We start from the raw sequence: 19,396 nt of genomic DNA, 5'->3' as shown, positions 1-19,396 counted from the left end.
TACCAGGTCTGGTGAAAGGTCTACCAGACCCTCCTCTTCTTCCACCCTCCCCTCAGCCTGCATTCTAAATAATGCATCTTATCTTAAAACTGTAAAATCTTGTGAGAGATTACCTTTCATTTTATAGTACCCAGGGTCAGGTTAAATAATTCCATCTGAATACAAGGAACATTTTGATACTTAAATAGAAGTAGTGCTTTTCAGTGATGAAATGAAATTGTCTTCTTCCAGCTGCCTTCCACATCTGACCTCCCTTGATCAAATTAATGACAATCATAATGGCTAAGATTTGTTGAGCATTTACCATGTGCCAGGCAATTGTTCTAAGACTTAACCTGTATTTATTTATTTCTTACATCAACCCATTGAGGTGGGCTGTATTGTTATTTCCGTTTACAGTTGAGGAAACAGAGGCTCAGATAGGCCTAGGGTTACACAGCTAGTAAATGTAATGTTGGGACTTAAACCCTGAAATTAACTGTGGATCGTATGCTATGACGAAATCTTCATGGAGAGCCTTCCATTCATGGATCCATCACTCGAGGGAAGCCAGGGGCCCAGGGAGTCTTTGTAATGGGGAAGCTGACTATCCCAGGACCCAGCTCTGACGTTGAGAAAGAACGACAAACAGGCTTAGCAAATGTCTCAACCCACGAGGGAGGAGGCTCCTGGGGGCCAAACACCCTGTACAGCTATCCCCGAGAGCAGCTTCGACAGGCCCAGCCAGCAGTGGGGCCTCTCCTGTGCAAGCGACCTCAACCGCTAACATACAGTTTCGCCTCAGCCGCCAGGCCCAGCTCCCGGCAGGCCTTGTTTAAACCGGTGGCTCATAACAGCTGGGGCTGGCTCAGCAGAGCGTGCTGGCAGCCAAGCGAGGATGCTCCGAGTGCAGGGGCCTGTCTCTGAATGTGCAATCATGCAAATCCGAGGACCGGATTGACGTGAACTGAAAGGCTGCTGTTCGGTTCAATAAACTCAACCGTCTATTGCCAGAGCCGCCCGGACTGGCAGTCCTCGACTCATCAGTTCAGGTGAGCAGTTCTGGTGATGGAGGAAAGAAGTGTGGGGTGAATCGCAATCAGAGCTCACTCCCTTTAGGCAGAAAGCATCTGGGAAAGGCTTGGACACCTTTCCGGGGAGTAACTCTCCTTGGAATTGGCTGGGAGACAGGAGGTGTTGCCAGAGGAGGTGAGGGAAGCCACACCCTCTGCTCAGAGGAGCTTGGTGATCACCTGCCCCTCCCTCTTCTTTTTACAGAGGAGTTAAGTGAAAGCCAGAGAGGGTAAGGGACTTGCCCATGGGCACACAGCTCACCAGTGGGCTGGGCCTGCTGATTCTGAGTCCTGGTTTCCTGTTAGTCATTCCACCCATCATGCTGTCTCTTTCAGCTCACTGCTTTGAGCCCCAGGTCATAACGGAGCCTAACACCTACCAACGATTCTTCCCCGAAGCCACTTTGGGAGACTAGTGATAGCAAACTTGGTACAGTGCGAAGAACTGAAAGGGTTGTTGGCAGCACAGAAAAGGGAAGCTGAGGCCAGGTTGTGGTGCAAATGTCTGTCACTGTCTCGGTGACAGAGCGGCTGGCAGCCCACAAGACTTGTCACCCTCTCTCTGAGACACTCTGTTCTCATAGACTCTCAAGGAGCCTTCAGTTTTGACCTTGACCGTTAGGTTTGCTGGGTAAGTTAGGGCCCTCAGGTTGCCAGTAATAGAAAGCAACTGCAGTTAATAAAAAGAGAACCCTGAGCATCCTTTCTCCACCAGCAGAATAACATTCTCTTATTTGGTCCACCTGGCCGACCATGACTGCCCTTCAGCCCAGGAGCCGTGTTACACAGACCTCTGACCACTCCCACTGCCCCTCACTGCATAGCCCTGCCCTGCCCTGGCCTCTAAAGTCCATGTAAAGGCTCTAGAGGGGAGTCTCATTAACCTTCTAATTTGCAGTAAGTGCCAGGATCATGTTATTCAAATGCCACAGAGGCCAGTGCAAGGGGAACAAAAAAGATGGTATGGGCTTCCCAGCTCTGAACCACTGATTCAGGAAGTTACCTGCAATGCCGTCTTTAAGCTCACCTGTCAAGTTGGTCTATACACTTAAGCCACCACACCATCCCTCCAAGCCAAGCAAACCAGTGGAGAGGCTATTCTGGCACCAAATGGTGGTTACACAATTCTGATTTTTTTCACCCTATCCGCACTTTGTGTAGCACATCCCAGGAGAAATGGTAAACGTTTTGTTGGGCAGACACACCTAGGCAATTGGAGCTCTGTAAGAGTGAGCACTTCGGATTTTAAAGTTTAAAGGCTAGAAAGAAGGATAGAGGATGAGCATGCATTTTCTATCTTGACCTGGGCAGCCCACAAACAGGTTACAATTCCAGTCTTAGGTGGAAACTGACTTGCAGTCTCACAATCCCAACTCTGAATTCCTGGAAGAGAGGATCTGATTGGCTCTCCGTGGATCAAGTGTCTATTGCTGGCCGGTCATCAGAAGGGGTGGGGTCACCAGCACTGCCGCTGGAAGCCCACCCACGTGAATTGCTCGGGAGAACGTTTTCAAGAGAAAAGGGGGTTTCTGGTAAGCTGAGCAGACAGACACCTGAGAGATGTCTACTCCCATTGCCTAATATTCAGGTTAAATGGCTTATCTGTCACCAGTTATTCTATTTGAGTTTGGGGACTGTTAGCCAGTTTTCTCAAAGCCAGACCACCCGGTATGAAACCAGGCCCTTGGGTGCATGGAATCCAGGCTCTTTGGAATAGTGAAGGAGAGCAGTGCCCTTGAAGCCATCTCCTTACAACTCAGCCTGGCAGGCTTTGGTCTAATCCCTTCTTACTTACAGATGAGGAAACTGAGGTTCAGAGAAGAGACATGCCCTGCTCAAGGTCAGCCCACCTCCAACAGGTGCTTTGCAAAGTGGGGAGGCTGGAAGGACCACCTTGCTAAATCCTTCACCAGCCATCCGCGCGCTGTGGAAATGCTGACTGGCTAAATGCTGGAGCTCTGTGGCAAGATTTGTGGCCCTCAGAAGCCTTCCTGTAACAATGCCTAAGGAGGTTTTAATGATCTGCCTATGGGGCACTGTGAACATTCATTTTAGAGGAGGCCAAGGGGCTCAGACTGTAATTCTGAAGCTGATTTCTCCCTGGACTCTCACGGCCTGGCAGTACGAACAAGGAGAATGACTGGGATTGCACCGGCCCTTGATTCTTATTCTTTTGACCTTGTGCAGCCGAAAAGATGGGCTTGGTGTGACTTTTTACACCTGCTTCAAAATGTTGTTTCATAATGCCATCTGCAACAACATGGATGGACCTAGAGGGGATCAGACTAAGTGAAGTAAGTTGGACAGAGAAAGACAAATACCATATGATATCACTTATATGTGGAATCTAAAATATGACACAAATGAACTTATTTACGAAACAGAGACAGTTTCACAGACATAGAACACAAACTTATGGTTACCAAAGGGAAAGGTGGGTGGGGGAGGGATAAATTAGGAGATTGGGATTAACAGATACAAACTATTATATATAAAATAGATAAACAACAAGGTCCTACTGTATACCACAGGGAACTATATTCAATATTCTATAATAAACCATAATGGAAAAGAATATGAAAAATAATATGTATATATATGTATAACTGAAACACCTCGCTATACACCAGAAACTAACACGACATTATAAATCAACTATACGTCAATAAAAAAAAAGCCATAAAAGTTGAAAAAATGTTGTTTCAGAGGGCACTGAAGGAGGGGATGAGAGAGCCTGCCATCGCCCAGGGCCTCTGCCTGCAAAATATCTTCCTGTAGTTCTTATGCTCTTAACCCTGAGATCAGACTACTGCTGGCAACTAGTGGAGCACAGGATTGAGCTGGGGGTGGAGGTGGGTGTGGGCCGATGTGAAGAGGGGGCATTGTCACAGCTTCTTTGAGCCCACTGTATCCCAGGTGACAGGGAAGCTGAAGGATTAGGGAGGAGAGGATGAAAGGTAAGCCAGGGAAAATAAGTGAAGGAAGTAAGTATTCAAATAAAAAGTGAAATTCGTGGGAAGCATACCCAATGTTTTGTCCATGCCCAACTGGATGAGGAACACATAATGAAAGCGAATAGATTTAATGGGGTGGGGATGATTAACGGTGTCTTGCGATATGTCAGGAAATGACTTTGTTCAGGAGGAGTGTTACAAGAGGAAATTGAACTTAATTCTTATCTCCTTATGATGTTTTAGTTGCTTAACTTCTCAGTACACACCTGTAAAACCAGAAGACAAAGAGGCTTGAGGTTTAATGTGTTGTTTGCAAAGTAACTTGAGATACGAATGTCTTGAGTGTGTGCTTCAGCTTTATCAAGAACTAGAGTTTCGTTTCTAGCCAATGATTGTAATAAGTGGATGTCCCCAGTGCTACTGGTGACTGGTTAAAAGTCACCTGCCCATGAAATGAAAATACAGTTTCTTTCCATCTACTCAGTCCAGCCATTTGCTGGCTTTCCAGGGCCGAGGTGAAGTTTCATCGCCCCCACCCCTGCCATAAACTTTACAATATATCTTCCTTCCCTGGAGTCCTTATTCATTTGCATTACTCATCTTTGTATTGCATCATGTATGGTTTGGTATAGCAAGTGCACTGTAGTGGGATTTGAATTTTTCAGACTGTTCTAATATGGGGACTTATGGCAGAGAATGATACTTATGGCTTCCTTGCTTTTAAGAAGACAGTCCCACCCTCTGGTAGAAAGTAATGGCTACCTGGCTAGAGTCTATATTTCTCAGCCTCCCTTGCAGCTAGGTGTGGCTGATGATGGAATGTGAATGGAAGTTCATAATTGTTCCTTACAAGGAAATTGCTTGCCTTCCCTTTTCTCCCCTCTTCCTTTTTAGCTGGTTGGAATATAGACCAGCACATACCTGTGGGATAACGGAAGAGAAGGGACTCAAGTCCTGGCTTGGCTTTGTAGAATGGAGTTGCCTACCTGCTCTGGGCTGCCCATCTACCTCCTGATAAGAGAGAAAGAAATTGATGTCTTGTTTTAACCTCTATAATATTGGTCTCACTGTAGCAGCTTATCCTATATCTAAACTAATAAAGAAGTTAAATGCTTTGCAATTCTTCCTTTTCCTTGGTGGTATACAGATGTTTCCCCCAACCTCCTGGGAGGATGTAAGAGTCCTGCCCTTCTTGCCCCTCAGGAAAGGGGGACTGGTTTTCCTCAAGTTTTGGTTTGTTGGGCATCATGTTTACTGTGAAGGAACAAGAAAAGAGTGTTTGAGGAGGAGTTAGAGGGAAGGAAGTGCCTTCGTGGAAAGAAGGATTTCATTAATGCTGAAAAGGATATCGGGGGCAGAGGAGGAAAAGGAGGGAAACTCAGGGTGACCCCAGGAGCTGGGACTGAGCCCAGAAGTTACTAAAGTAGGAGAGGGTCTGCTGTGTGGGTGGAGATATGAGCACAGAGCTGGCAAAAGGCTAGCAAGATGACTATTGTTCAAGCCCTGTGTGGAAACTGAGTCACGGCATTTGCCATGAGCCCAGGTACCTCAAGGTGTCAGCAGACCTCTCTGTAGGCACCTGACGAGGCCTTGCCTTCATCAACATTCGGGACCTTGACCTGTCCCTCCCTGTCTGGAGTGACGTTGTCCAGGCTCCAAGATTTGCTCAGCCCCACTGGTCACCCTGTGTAGCTCTTCTCTGCAGCCTCCCCCCTGGGACACTACTGGACTCAAGAAAAGGCCAATGGTAGTAGAAGCTCCCCCAATATCTGAGCTTGGGAGTAGAGTTGCCAGATTTAGGAAAACAGACAGGATGTCTGGTTACATTTGCATTTTGGATAATGAAACATAATTTTTTGTGTAAGTGTGCCCCATGTAATAATGTACGTATTTTATCTGGCAACCCCACTTGGGGGCAGGAGGGTTGCTAGACGTCTCTAGAGCTAGACCAATGGTAATAACAACTCATTACATTACTCTTTCATGAGTGTAGGTGCTACAAATCTAAAGTAAGAAGATTAATTCCAGTGCCACCCATTGCATGAGGATGAAGTCAGGGTCCCCAAGCTGACGGTAAACTTCTGAGGGGACGATGCTTATTGGTCACATCTGAGGGTTCCATTCCACATGAGCTGAGTGCTTGGCATCAGCGAAGCTTTGCTGCTTACTTGACTTGAAAGGCCTTGTGCTGACCTGGAGGGAGCACTGGATCGGAAGCCAGGAGACTGGGTGCTGCTCCTCGTGTTGCCTTGGACTTGGCCTAGGCACTTGAGCAATTTTCTCTACTTCTCTGGGCCCTGGTTCCTTTAGGTGTAAAATAAGGGGTTTGGATTAGAATTTATGGTTTTCAATTTGTGCTCTTTAGGAAAGAGAGAGGGTCCAAACAGGTAGGACCAGAGCTGTGTTGCCTGCTTGGAGCAGATTGCCAGCAGCGGCCCGGTGTGACATGTAGTCATCCCTCTACTAACAATCAATGAACATGTCTATTGTTTTCCCCTTTCCTCATTGAATGGATTTGGGGAAGTCCATTTTCCTGTGGTTCTTCTCCCAAGATGTCCTCAGGGACCTCCAGGGCTGCCACCCTGTCCCAGGACGTCAGCCTGGTTACCACAGTCAGGTCAGTCTGCCCAAGGCCCCACCATCCACTGCCATCAGGGTTGTCACGATGCCACTGCTGAGCTCAGGCCGTCCTGCTCAGCCGCAGGCTCATTGCCACTCCTACTACCCTGGCCCCAGACCTCAAGGAAGAACCAGCCCCTCTAGATCTGCTCCAAGCCCAGACACAGGCCCCTCCCTCCGCTCCTGAAGTCCAGCTGGGGGCGCCCTCCATGACCCAGACTAGTGATTCACAGCCCATTGTCCGTGTCTCAGGCATTTACTCTTAAATCACCCCGCTGGGGCTAGGGACTGGGGGGGGGCAGCTGATGGTCCAGCATGAATTTCTCTCTAGGAAAGGCCATTTTTCTTCTGCTTTCAGGTGCACAGTGCAGCTTGGGAGATCATTTTACATTTCTTTCTGTAGCACATACATGCAAGTGTGAGAAGCCCTCACAGTTTCCTCCTAGGATGATGGGTGGGGACTAGTCCCTTTCATTGATAGAATTGAAAGGCCCAGGAACTTCCCCAAATAAAGGGAGTGGGCTCTAAAGGAAATGACAACCTCTGCATCTAGAAATCAAAACTACAGGCCTCCTTCCAAATTACAATTCCCTCACTGAAGTAAAAAAATAAATCCAAAATCTCTCTTCACCTACTCTACTACATAGCAACTATCTTTCTATGTTAGGCTTCTTTTCAGTAAAGTTTTTTAAAAGTTTGAAAAGCATTAGAGGCTTAAACTGTAGTAGAGGAGGGAAGAGTAATTCGAAACGGAATTGGAGGCCTTAGGATGGGGGTCCATTGAATGGTATCAGAAGCCAGCTGTGGGAAATGTGAGGGCTGGGCGATTGTGGGGGCAGGGCTTGGGACATCTGAAAGGCTTCTTGGGAGGAGATAGAAGGTAAGCCAGGCCTCAAAGGATGACTCTGCTTTGACAAAACAGAAGGCAGAACATTTGAGCACAAAGTCCTGACATGTGATGAATCGGAGGTGCAAGTGAGCATGTTGCGTTTGTGGGAAGGTGAGGGAACCCAGAGAGTGGTACCAGCTGTCCTCACTTCCTTTAACTAACTGGGATAGAAGGAGGGTTCATCTGTATGGCAACTCAGGTCAACTAGGAGTGGCTGCCTGGAGTGCTGTGCTGAGAACTGTATTGAGGCCACAATACTCGGCAGGGGAGAGAGTGCCATCATTGATTAGTGATGTCTGCCACAGATGCAGGATGTCAAAGTCTGTGACTCTGACTAATATCTTGTTACACCTCTGACGAGTACTCAAGCCTAGCTGTACCAACTGCCCACTGTTGCTTTTCAAGCTGCTCGGAGAAGCCAGGGTCCTTGTCTTTGCTGCCGGGTTATAGGAGAGAGCAGTTTTTTCAACTGGGCACAGATACCTTTGGTTCAAGAGAAGACATTGAAGGTACTGAAGGGTGGAAGAGAACAGGGGAAATTCTGCCTGTGGACACTTGCTAATACTTATGTAAGCATACTGTTACCTAATGTGGGGCACTGGTCCTCTGTTGCTTCATGTACCCAAGCCTTATCTCCCTATCAAGGTTGGTTGTAAGGCCCTTGAGGTCAGGGACTGTACTTTCTTTTTCTCAGGGGTTAGAGAGACAGGAACTGGGTTTGTGCTCTTTGTGTCTCTATGGTGATTTTGCATATGGCGGACGTGGTGTCCTTCAGAGTGTTAGAGGCGTAAAAGATGACTGTTAAAATGCTTCGAGAGTCCTGCTAATGGCTTGTCTGCTTTAAAGACAAAATGGAAAAGGGGCGTGGAAGGCGAAGATCACGAAGTTGAGCTGCGGTGCTTGAGTCTGCACAATTGGCAGAACATCACAATGTGCCATTCACATCCCTCCCTCCCAGTCTTTTCTTAGGCCTGAGCCTCCTTTCAATTCACACGATCCTCCCTTGAGGGTGGAGGAGGATTGTGTGGGGACAAAGAGAGGATTGACTGGATGGGGCACCTTCATAAATATTTTCCCTGGAGCCTGCAGAATGGCATTTTTTCTGTTTGCACTGAAGTTGTCCAACGGGTATTTCCAAAGGAGGGATTTCTGGAAAATTGGAGACCCGAGGGTGACTTTTCAGGAAATAGGCTCTTATCTTTGATCCATTTAAAAAATTACACACTGGTAGAAAGATTGCATCACTGAAGCAACAGAGTAACCTGGCACTCGTGATGAGAAGTGTGGAGGGCGATTCTGCATCACGGCATTCATGATGAAGCCATGTGGTACCACTGACCATTGTAGAAGGAGCAGGGGGCTGCCAAGGGCACATCAGTCACAGAGAGCGAGTCAATTAGACTTACAGAGTATAAAATGGAAAACCAGGTTAGCCCAAGTGCAAATGCTTTGTAAAATGAGGAAATAGTTTTAGAAGTTTGTATACCTTAAAATTAGATGGGCGGTGACATCTATAGAATATTTATAGATATCATTATGTGGACTTTGAGTTTTCCTGCAGCTTAATCAACGATCAATATTTAAATCTTTGATGGAAGAGCATTATGGCAAATCAGAGTAGGAAAACACTCTTTACTTCCAGATTTTTCATTAGAGCTGTTTTCCCAGGAGGGTTGGGAGTTGACAAGAGGGCTTGGGCAGGTCTTCCTGCTGTAGGAATTTAGAGCTTAAGGGAGCACTATTGCAGGAGCTGCTCCCACCTGCTTTGGTTTCCAGATGAGAACCGTGAGACCTAAATGGCTGAATGGCTTGTTCACGTGCTTCAGTACTGGCCAGATGAGGCTCAGGACTCAGGGTTTCTGCCTCTAGGTCTGGGGTCTGTCCACCCCACCTCCTGGACCTTCTGGCGGACAGGAGCTCAGCTGGCTTTTTCTGAGTCTAGAATGGAGCCCTTGCCACTGTTCTGCTCTGAAACATAATCCTGCCAAGCTCGAGTTGCCCCGCCATCTACATAAGGAGGACAGCATCAGGCAACTAGCTCACCTTAAAGGAGAGTCAAGCATGGAAAAAGAGAACATGCCTAAAATCAGTCTTGGGCTCACTGAAGGAAAGGTGACAAATAACGTGGAAGCCCATCAGTGTTAGTAGCAGCATGGGGGTTAAGCATGTGGCCTCTGGGCAGGTCATTTAACCTCTTTGTGCCTCAGTTTCCTTATCTGTAAATTGGTGTTAATAACAGTACTGTATCTACCTTATTGGGCTTTCAAACACACACACACACACACACACACATACACACACACACACACACACACACACACATACACACATACTTTATAGTCCTTATGATGGTGCCTAGTACATATTAAGCACATGGGGACACTTGCTAATGCTTATGTAAGCTTGTTGTTACCTAATGTGGGGCACTGGTCCTGCTTTGCCTCATGTACCCAAGATTTATCTCTCTATCAAGGTTGTTAGTCCCTTGAGGTCAGGGGCTATGCTCTCTTTATCTTAAAAAGTTAGATGGAAACCGGGTTGGCTATTATCATATGAGTTGTAATATGTCTTTTCAGATGGTTTTGGTTGTTGTAGCTGTGTTCAACCTCAACAATTGGGCAACTATCCTATTTTACACAGTAGCTCACTTAACGCCTCTGATGTCCATATGACCGAGGTATTATAACCACTCCCTGCAGGGGTGCTGTCGGGGGCCCTCTCCTCGTCCCTCAGCCTGGGCCATCCATCTCTCTCATGAGGGCTTCCCACATCAAGTGCTTGCTGAGTCTCCCAGCTTTTCTTCTTTAGGGTTTTCTCCTAAACCACGGAGGTCTGTTAAGCCAGGAAATGCAGGAGAGTAGTACATGCTTCCTTGACCGATGAAGGACAAGCGCCTCCTGCCTTTCTGAGGCTTAGCACTGAGGTGCTTTCTACACTAGGACCTGTCAGTTTTGAACCACCCAGTGATCTAATTAAAATGCAAATTCTGGTTCAGGCGGTCTGGGTTAGGACAAGATTCTGCTTTTCTCACCTGCTCCGAGGTGATGCTGATGCTGCCGGCCGTGGACCACAATTACAGGGGGAAGTCTCTACAGGGTTTCCTTTGAAAGTCCCTAAGGGGTTAAAACTAGAATTGCCCACAGCAAGACCCAGCTCAGTAGCATGCTCTTATTGGTCTTCCCTCCTTCCTTGTCTCACCACCTGTCTCTGGCTCCCTAGGGTCACCTTCCAAATAAACCAACTGTTCTGCACCCAAGTTCTTGCTCTAACTTGGGAGCACCCACGGAAGACACTGTCCTTTACAGATGACCCTCACTGATGCAGGTCACACACAATTACTACAGAGGTGGGGCTTCAGTCTGACCCTGATCCCCAAGCTCTTTGTACTATACCCCTATACCTTTGTACCATACTGCCTCTCTAGTACCTCTCTAGTAGTCTGTGACTGCCTTGAGTTTTGAGTTCAGCTGCAGATAACTGAAAACCCAAATAACAATGGCTCAAACATCATAGGAATTCTTTTCTCTTGTGTAAGGAGAAATCCTTAGATATTGAATGGATGATGTTCATTTGGGCTCAGAAATTTTAAGCTGAGAGTGCTATGAATCTCTTGGCATTTCCCTAATGGTTGCAAAAGAGCTGCCACATCTCCTGCCACCATGTCTGCATTTCAGGAAGGAGGATGAGGAAGACTGAAGGGCAAAAGGGTACATGCCAGCTGACAATGCCCTTTCCCCCCCTTTTAGGAACTTTCTTTGAAGCCCTACCTAAAAACTTCCACATATATTTCGAAGTTTAGAACTTTCATGTGGCCACTGCAGTTAACAGAAACTTTGAAAAAAATGTAGTTTTTCTGAAAAATTGGTATGTTGCTGCCAACAACACAATCAACTCTAGCAAGTCACTCCCCTGGGAAATTAATTGAGGGTTTCAGGAGTTCTTTTTGAAGGGCTTTAATGTGATTTTTCCAGAGCTCTCTGGGTCAAGTTGGGGGCAGGGATGGAGGTGGTGGTGGCAGAGGAGTAGGGCATTGTGTCCTTGCTCTAGGCATTTCACTCCCTGGTACCGTACAAGGGTGAGATCTGGTCTGGAGGATTTTGGCAGGTGGGAATATGGTGGGGCTTTAACTCCAGACTGGGTTGGCTTTCTCCCGAAGTATAAGAACTCAAATACAGTTCACAACCCCTGGGACTAATTCTTCCCAAAGGCCCCCATCTGGTCAACAGGAGAAATTCATATTCTTCCTATCAACAAAACTTTAACCCTAATTCTAGTGGCCTAATAACCCTCATAATAACCCTGGGTTATGCCTCAATGCTCTCTAACATTGACTCACTGAGACAGACAGCTAGTTCAAATCAATTCTCCCTGATCCGTAGTTTCTCATCTCCCCACTCCTCCCAGCATATTCTTCTATCATGCTCCACATCTCAACCAGGCAGGTATTAGGTTATTTAAGCAGGTATCTTTCCCACTGGCTTGTGAGCATCTGCACTACTGTGTCTTAATTCTTATCCTTTCAAATGCCTAGAACAGTCAGTATAATACCGAAATAGCAGTTATTTAACCCAGATCCCCTTTCTCCTGGAACTTGGAGCCTTTTTCTCAAAGCAGGGACTACAGATGTTTGTTGAATTGAATTAGTTATTCAAAGAATGGTAAAAATATAAATATAGAAGGGTTCTTAGAGGTGTTTTTCTTCTGGGCTTTGAGATCAGGCAGCTCAGCTCTACCACTTAAATTCACTGTGTAAATTTAGGCAAATCAATTCACCTCTCTTTCCTCAGTTTTCACACCTATAAAACGGAGCTAATAATAATAATGAGAGTGTTTTGAGTACTTATTATGTGCCAGGTGCTGTTCTAAGAACTATACCCTTATTAACTCATTTAAATTCTTATCATTGAGTTCTCTCAAGGTATAAGTGAATTAGTACATGAAAAATACTTAGCATGGCATTCATATATGTTATTGTTATTATAATCACTTATAATAGCAATTGTTATTATAATCACTTATATTTATGTTATAAAAGCAATTGTTATTATAATCACTTCTCAATTCTCGCCCAAAATTAATGTTTGGGTTTGAGATCTGTTTACAGTACCTTTTTTTCTTCTCCTCCCCCTTCTGCCTTCTTCACCTCCTTCTCCTCCTCTTCCTCCGTCTCCTCCTCCTTTTTTTAAATTCAGAGCAGTATTTGACTACCTTCTAGGCTTCGAGCACCTTTGCCCATCACTATGTTTCGGCTACCCATATCGATTCTTCCGGGCTACTTGCTTCAAATTGCCCTCTTATTCTTCATCCCTCTCCTTCTCTAAAACCATTTTCCTCTCTTGGTGGTGGAGACAAAAAAAAGGAGTGGATTTTCCAGGCTTTTCAGTGCTTTCTAAATTTTAAAGTCTATCTACACAGCCTTACTGACAGTATCTTTTCTTTTCATGCCACCAAAAAAAAAAAAAAAAAGGAAGAAAGAAAACCATAAGTGATGAGAGTAAGAGAGAAGATGGCCATCGTTGTAATATGTTATATCTAAAATGTTTTACAGTTTACAAAGCCCTTGCACCTACATCTTCTTGATCCTTCCAACAACTGCTGATGGTCCTTGTTGGAATCCTTGTGATACAGTGGGCTAGTAAGATTCAAAGTGGGTTTCAAAAATAGGACAACTGCCTTATACGGTCGTCTGGTGGAGTCTTAGTTCAGACCCTGTGACAAGCTTAAACATGGCTGCTGTGGGTTAGGGAAGGCAGACTGTGTCCTGAATGATGAGCTTCCTGAGGGAAGGGATGATGTCCCACATGGAGCATCCCTAAGGCTCAGGTCAATAAATGCTTGCTGGACGAAAAAGTGACTAAATGGTGAGCAAGAAGTTTAACATTCCATTGTTTGAATGACCACAACCCAAATTATTCAAAGTTTAAACGTTTAAACCTATTTAGTTTTCTATGAGTTGTCTATTATAGAGATAATCAACTTCAGACTTGGAGATTCTCAGGTCTCCCTCTTCAGGGCCTTGAGGTCTCTATGTTAGGGCGGGAAGAGATGGTTTTAGGTGAAGGACGCCTTGGTTGGGGTCTGAAAATCTGGATGCCCTTTTCAAACTGTGCTTACAAAGGACTTACCAGGAAAGAATTCCTGCCTATGAAACACTGGAATGGGGACCATTGAAGGAGACAAATGAAGCAACAGAGCCAAGAATCTCCACGCAGGGGATGGACCTCCTGGTTGGTCACCATTGGAGTTCTTTCCTTGTGTATTTTTTCACATTTGACCTGGTTTCCTGGGCAGCCTCCTAATGGCTCTTACATTTTTTGGGGGGGGGACACAGATAAAGGGGAAATGGAAGGTTCTGGGACCCTTTTGAAATTCTGATGACGGTTATGCACTCCCTCTAGAAAATGCACATGCCCACATACAGACAACTTTCCTCCCTAAATCAGAGGACCTGGTTACATACTTCCTGTCTTTCACCACACTTCCCAGAAAAAGGGATTAACTGTCCTGGTTTATAAGTATTCCTAATGTGCCCCACTGTTCCCAGCTTTGTCCTCTTTCTGAGAGCAGTTGTCACCCCATGGCCCAAATCACTCTTTGTGCTCTCTGGGGCTGTCTTCAGGTCAGCACTTTTGTAGTGAGCTCTGACAGCTGCTGGGGAAGGCAGGATGATCCTATCTCCAGGCTCCATTATCTAGGAAGCACCTATTGATTGCCTGCTCTCCACACAACCGAACCTAGTCCTTAGCTTGGGCTACATCTCTGGAAACATAAAGAAAGAAGGTGTGGCTGATGCTGGGAGAATTTGCTGAGGGAATTAAAAAAGTCAGCTGTGATATATGGAGTGGGGGGGGTGCAGAAGCAGGGGGTGTGTGTGAGAGGGAGAGATGAATTATATCGTGATTGATGGATGATGACATCACCATGTTCTTTCTCGAATTGTCCTTGTAGGAGATGATTAATCAAAGGTACTTGAGTTCCATCAGACTCTTCCCTCCACTGGCCCTCATTTTAATTCTGCCATACTGATCTCCCAGGTTACTTTGCTCATGTTGATTCCCAGAAATGAGTATTTTTTTACCAGTAGAGATGAGGCGTGAAGTAAACTTTTGTTGCGTCCCTTCTGCTGGGTCTGTTGTATAAGGTTGCCCAGATGGGCACTTTCCTTCCTGAGCTATTGACTGGCTGCCTTTGACACAGTCTCAGTGATTTCGGATTTCCTGTAGCTGAAAAAGAAATAAAGAAAGAAGAGTCATTCGTTGGGGGCCTTCCTCAGAGACACTTGGGGACGTCCCCTGAGTTCACTGTTCCTACTCTTGTTTATCTTTATAAAAATAACATGAAGACTTGTAGGACGCATCAATGGACCCACCCACATTTGTAATGAAAGCTTATTTCTAGTGAAAATCATCATACTAAAATTGTCACTCAAGCAGTGCTTACTAGGATCTACCACAAGGCTCTGTGTTTATTTTAAGGAAACAAGCTGTCGAAAATATTCGCTATTAGTTTTTTATGCTGTGCGAAGGGCTCTTGGAGTGTTCTACAAATGTTCCCTTGCTTCTTTCTTCCTACCCATCTTCCAGATGCTGGAGGGCCCAAGAGCCCCTCTGATTTACGTATAACCTCTAAACTTGAACTACCTCTTTGTGCTGGTGGATCTCTTTAGAGCCTACACCTCTAACTCTGCATCTCAGGAGCATTTTCCTTTTCCCAGCATGTTTTTCAGTTCACTTGCTTGCCTCAAAGACAAGTTAGTCAGCCACTTTGAATTGTACTTCGCTATCATACCATGGTAGGAATATCACATTTCTAATTTCTAGTTTTGTTTTTTTTTTTGCTAGTGTTACCTCAATACCCAAAATGGTCTCTAAGGTTTATTGAACCACCCAGGGTCAGAAATATGAGCTCGGCTCTTTGCTGGGCTTGACCTATTGACCCAGGAGAGCAGCTGGTGTGGTTCCTACAGCTGCCCTCGGCTCGTGGAGCCTTTTACCCAGAGGAGCTCCCTTTGATGGACTTCTCTGGGAGGAGGGCTATTCCTGAATGAATTCCCCTCTGAAGGCTCTCCTAGGCCTGGCAGAGAAAACAATGTGAAGGAGACAAACAGAGCTGAAGGATGACTTGACAAGGACAACACAACAACAATGAGGAAGAGTGCTTTGAAGTGACATGAACCCCTGAACTTTAGTAGTGATTCTACCCCAACTAGAGGGAGAAGATGGAGGAGCACGAACTCTTCGGGTTATGGGGGAAAGACAGCTTCCCTCAAGGCACACAGCAGAGGAGACGTTAGCACATTTGGGCTTGGCTGACTGTGGGCCTTTGTTCGGAATTACCCAGTGAATGCCAGTTGTCCCGCAACTCGGAGCCCTCGCCCCACACACACACACACACACACACACACACACACACACACACACACACACACACACACACGAGATCCTCTGAGCTCTATTCAAATGTCCACTGTCCACTAAAGCCCTTATCTACGGATCACATTGTGCTTTCATCTGCTTCCCTGGCTACTGAGCTCCTCCAAGATAAGGACCCCTCCCTACTCCCTCTGAATCCCCAGGGCCTGGCCTAATGTGGAGCCCAATAAACATTGGTTAAATGCTGCCGTTGCATCCCATACCCACTGCCATCCAATACTCTCTCGCAGTACTGTTGAATCTCTTTACTTCTCTGCTTCTGCTGCTCTGTGAGAACGTAGGAGACCAGGGACCATTTCTCAATGCCTGTGTGTTCCCAAGACCTAGGGGAGTTGCCTGGGCCTAGGAGACTAAACACAAGGTAGTGTTTGCAGAGTGTATATGAGGCATAGACTGAACAGGGTGCTGGCCCTGGCTCTTCCACCCACCATGGCTGACATCTGAGGGGAATGCCCCTATTGCCCTGGGCCTATAAAATCACCTTTACTGTTCTAGAAGATTCTATAAAAGGTTGAAATTCAGGAAGCTATTATAGATATCCCTGGTGGGGTGAACTGTACAAATAGGTAAGAGTTAGAAGGCCTGGGTTCTGGTTCTGAACTAATTGGCCATGTGGCCTTGGGTAAGCCATAGAACATGGGGCAATAATATGATATCTACCTCATAGAGTTTTTAAAATATTTCTATTGACTCTTCTAAAGAAATGGGAAAGGAATATGTGCTTGCGATAAGAAGTAATACATGATAGAAGAAAATAGAGTGAAATACCAGCTTTCCCTCCTCCTACCCCTGATCAATCTCTCTGACACCCAGGCTACCTGCCACTCATCGGGATCTTTTGGGGATCTGGTGAGAGCACGACTTAGCATGGAAATGAAGTGATGTGTAAATGTATGATGCTCACACAGATGCCAAGTATTGTTACCACTACTGCTGTTAGTAGTAGTATTGGTAGTTTGAGACGCAGGATTTGTATTTGAAAATTCCAAAGCGAACTAGTTGGGAGGTAGGGTAAGTGTTAAATAGCAAGGCTGCCTACAACAGCAATAATGTGAATCCCCAGATTGGTTTAAAATTATCTACCGCTAAACCCTTCCAGGTCAGGAAGCAAGAGGAATTGGTGGCAATTCAGTGTGGGAGTCAGAAGGCCTGCGGCAGACCTCACTGTGCCACTTCACAGCATGGCACCTCTGGGAAGTGCCTTGACCTCTGAGTCCAGCTTTCTACTTTTGTAAAATGGAGGTAGTGAAAATATTCTCTTCAGAGCACTGAGATAGGGATTAAATGAGTGAGGATACCTGAAGCACTTAGCACAGGGGCTGATATACAGTGAGTGCTCAATAAGTATGAGCTTATGATTAGTGAATCCCTGAACAGATGGCCATAGGAGAGCTGCCCAGAAAGATCTTTGCCTGTTGGATCTACTTTTAAACTGTGCTGGGATTCGGTGCCTTCTGATGGTTCAGTAAATATTCAGAAGAAGAGATTCCAGGTTTCTTGCAGTTGAAAACAGCCCTCCCTGGATCAATAAGGATCCCACTGGCATTTTCCATTTTCTGTACTTGATCATCTCGCCCTCCTGCACAAGTTATCACTGTGCATCATTGCAAGTGTGAAACCCAATGAGAATTCACTTCTTCAGCAAACGTACCCAGAACTTGCTCTGGGGAGAGTCATTGGCCAACTTGCAAGACGGCCTCTTCTATTTTTATTTTTCATTAAAAAGAGAAAGAAATTAAATTGACAAGTGGATAATGCCATATATCAGTGTGATGCTATTCCTAATTAATTTATTGGCTTTGGTTCATACAATGGGGGGTTTCTTATTAAAATGTTCAGCTTGGAGGCATGCCTTCTGCTCCTTGAATTTCCCATTAGGTTTACAGGTGAGACTGTTGCCCTGACTGATGTTTGCTGGGAAAGCCTTTCTGCCTTTTATCTGCTTTCTGTCAATCTCCCTGCTGTCAAACTTGTTCTTGAAATCTCAACTTTCCCCACTGTAATTTATTTTATTTTATTTTATTTTTTAACATCCTTATTGGAGTATAATCGCTTTACGATGGTGTGTTAGTTTCTGCTGTATCACAAAGTGAATCAGCTATATGCATACATATATCCCCATATCCCCTCCCTCTTGCATCTCCCTCCCACCCTCCCTATCCCACCCCTCTAGGTGGTCACAAAGCACCGAGCTGATCTCCCTGTGCTATGTGGCTGCTTCCCACTAGCTGGCTGTTTTACATTTGGTAGTGTGTATATGTCCATGCCACTCTCTCACTTCGTCCCAGCTTACCCTGCCCCCTCCCGGTGTCCGTCCTCAAGTCCATTCCCTACGTCTGCGTCTTTTTTCCTGTCCTGCCCCTAGGTTCTTCAGAACCTTTTTTTCCCCTCTTTTAGATTCTATATATATATGTTAGCATACGGTATTTGTTTTTCTCTTTCTGACTTTCTTCACTCTGTATGACAGACTCTAGGTCCATCCACCTCACTACAAATAACTCAATTTCATTCCTTTTTATGGCTGAGTAATATTCCATTGTATATATGTGCCACATCTCCTTTATCCATTCATCTGTCAATGGACACTTAGGTTGCTTCCATGTCCTGGCTATTATAAATAGTGCTGCAATGAACATTCTCCCCACTGTAGTTTAAAGAAGTTTCTTTCCCTTTCAGTTTAGCTGTCAGGGAGCATGGTCTTTGCCTAGAATTCAGGCCTGGGGGCAGTTCAGAAAGATAGCAGGGGAGGGGCAGACTCTGCACCCCTCAGCACGCCCTGGCAGGAGTCCTGTGATGTGACATCCCAAGGACACTGGGTGTTTGCTTATTCTTGGTTTCCAGGCTTCAGTGAGGGTTATTATCACCTGTGGGCTTCTCTTGGCCTCCCATCAGTTCTGCCTGATGCCCATACCTTCGAAGTCTGTTTTGACACACAGCATGTGTCTGGGAACCCTGAAAACGTTGGCTTGACCTAACAGGGCCCACCCCTTCTTTTCTGGCAAAACGGGACCTGCCAGAACACAGGGCTGGAGGCCTTCGGACTGTCTCAGCACTGTCAAAGCTGAGATTCCAAATGGCAGTCTTGGCTGTGGCTTCCTCCCCAGTTTCTCTTTCTTGAGAATCTGTGCTCTTTGCGTAACAGTTAAGGGCCCGTTGGTTGCCTGCCTTCACAGTCCGGTCTGTGGAAATTTGAAATCAGCTGTGAGGTGTGCTCCTTCTAAGGAATAAGGAACAGAGCCCAGAAACCCAGCTTTGCAACTGCTGTGGCTTGTGGTGAACATTTGGACTTGTTGGACAGGGATGCAGGTGAGAACTTGGAGAGGGGCCTGTTTAGGATGTTAATCTGCATTTCCTGGAAGGCTAAGCACGGAAGCCTTAGAAAACAGCCTGGGTTGAGACTTGAATGACAAACAGGTGCCGGCTCCAAGGCTTCCCCACAGCTGCCCTGGG

General features: G+C 45.9%; 1 long non-coding RNA gene across 1 annotated transcript in view; it reads right to left on the bottom strand.

Moving 5' to 3' along the window:
* Positions 1–19,396, bottom strand: part of LOC309631463 — a 75,887-nt gene that overhangs the window by 44,068 nt on the left and 12,423 nt on the right. Inside the window, exon 3 of the long non-coding RNA XR_014246267.1 lies at positions 14,593–14,737. This is a non-coding gene — a long non-coding RNA (uncharacterized lncRNA). The remainder of the gene's footprint in view (positions 1–14,592; positions 14,738–19,396) is intronic.

The sequence above is a fragment of the Balaenoptera borealis genome (genome assembly GCF_965194805.1).
Source record: "Balaenoptera borealis genome assembly, chromosome: 6".
Taxonomy (NCBI): domain Eukaryota; kingdom Metazoa; phylum Chordata; class Mammalia; order Artiodactyla; family Balaenopteridae; genus Balaenoptera; species Balaenoptera borealis.
This window is presented reverse-complemented; position numbering and strand designations above follow the sequence as displayed.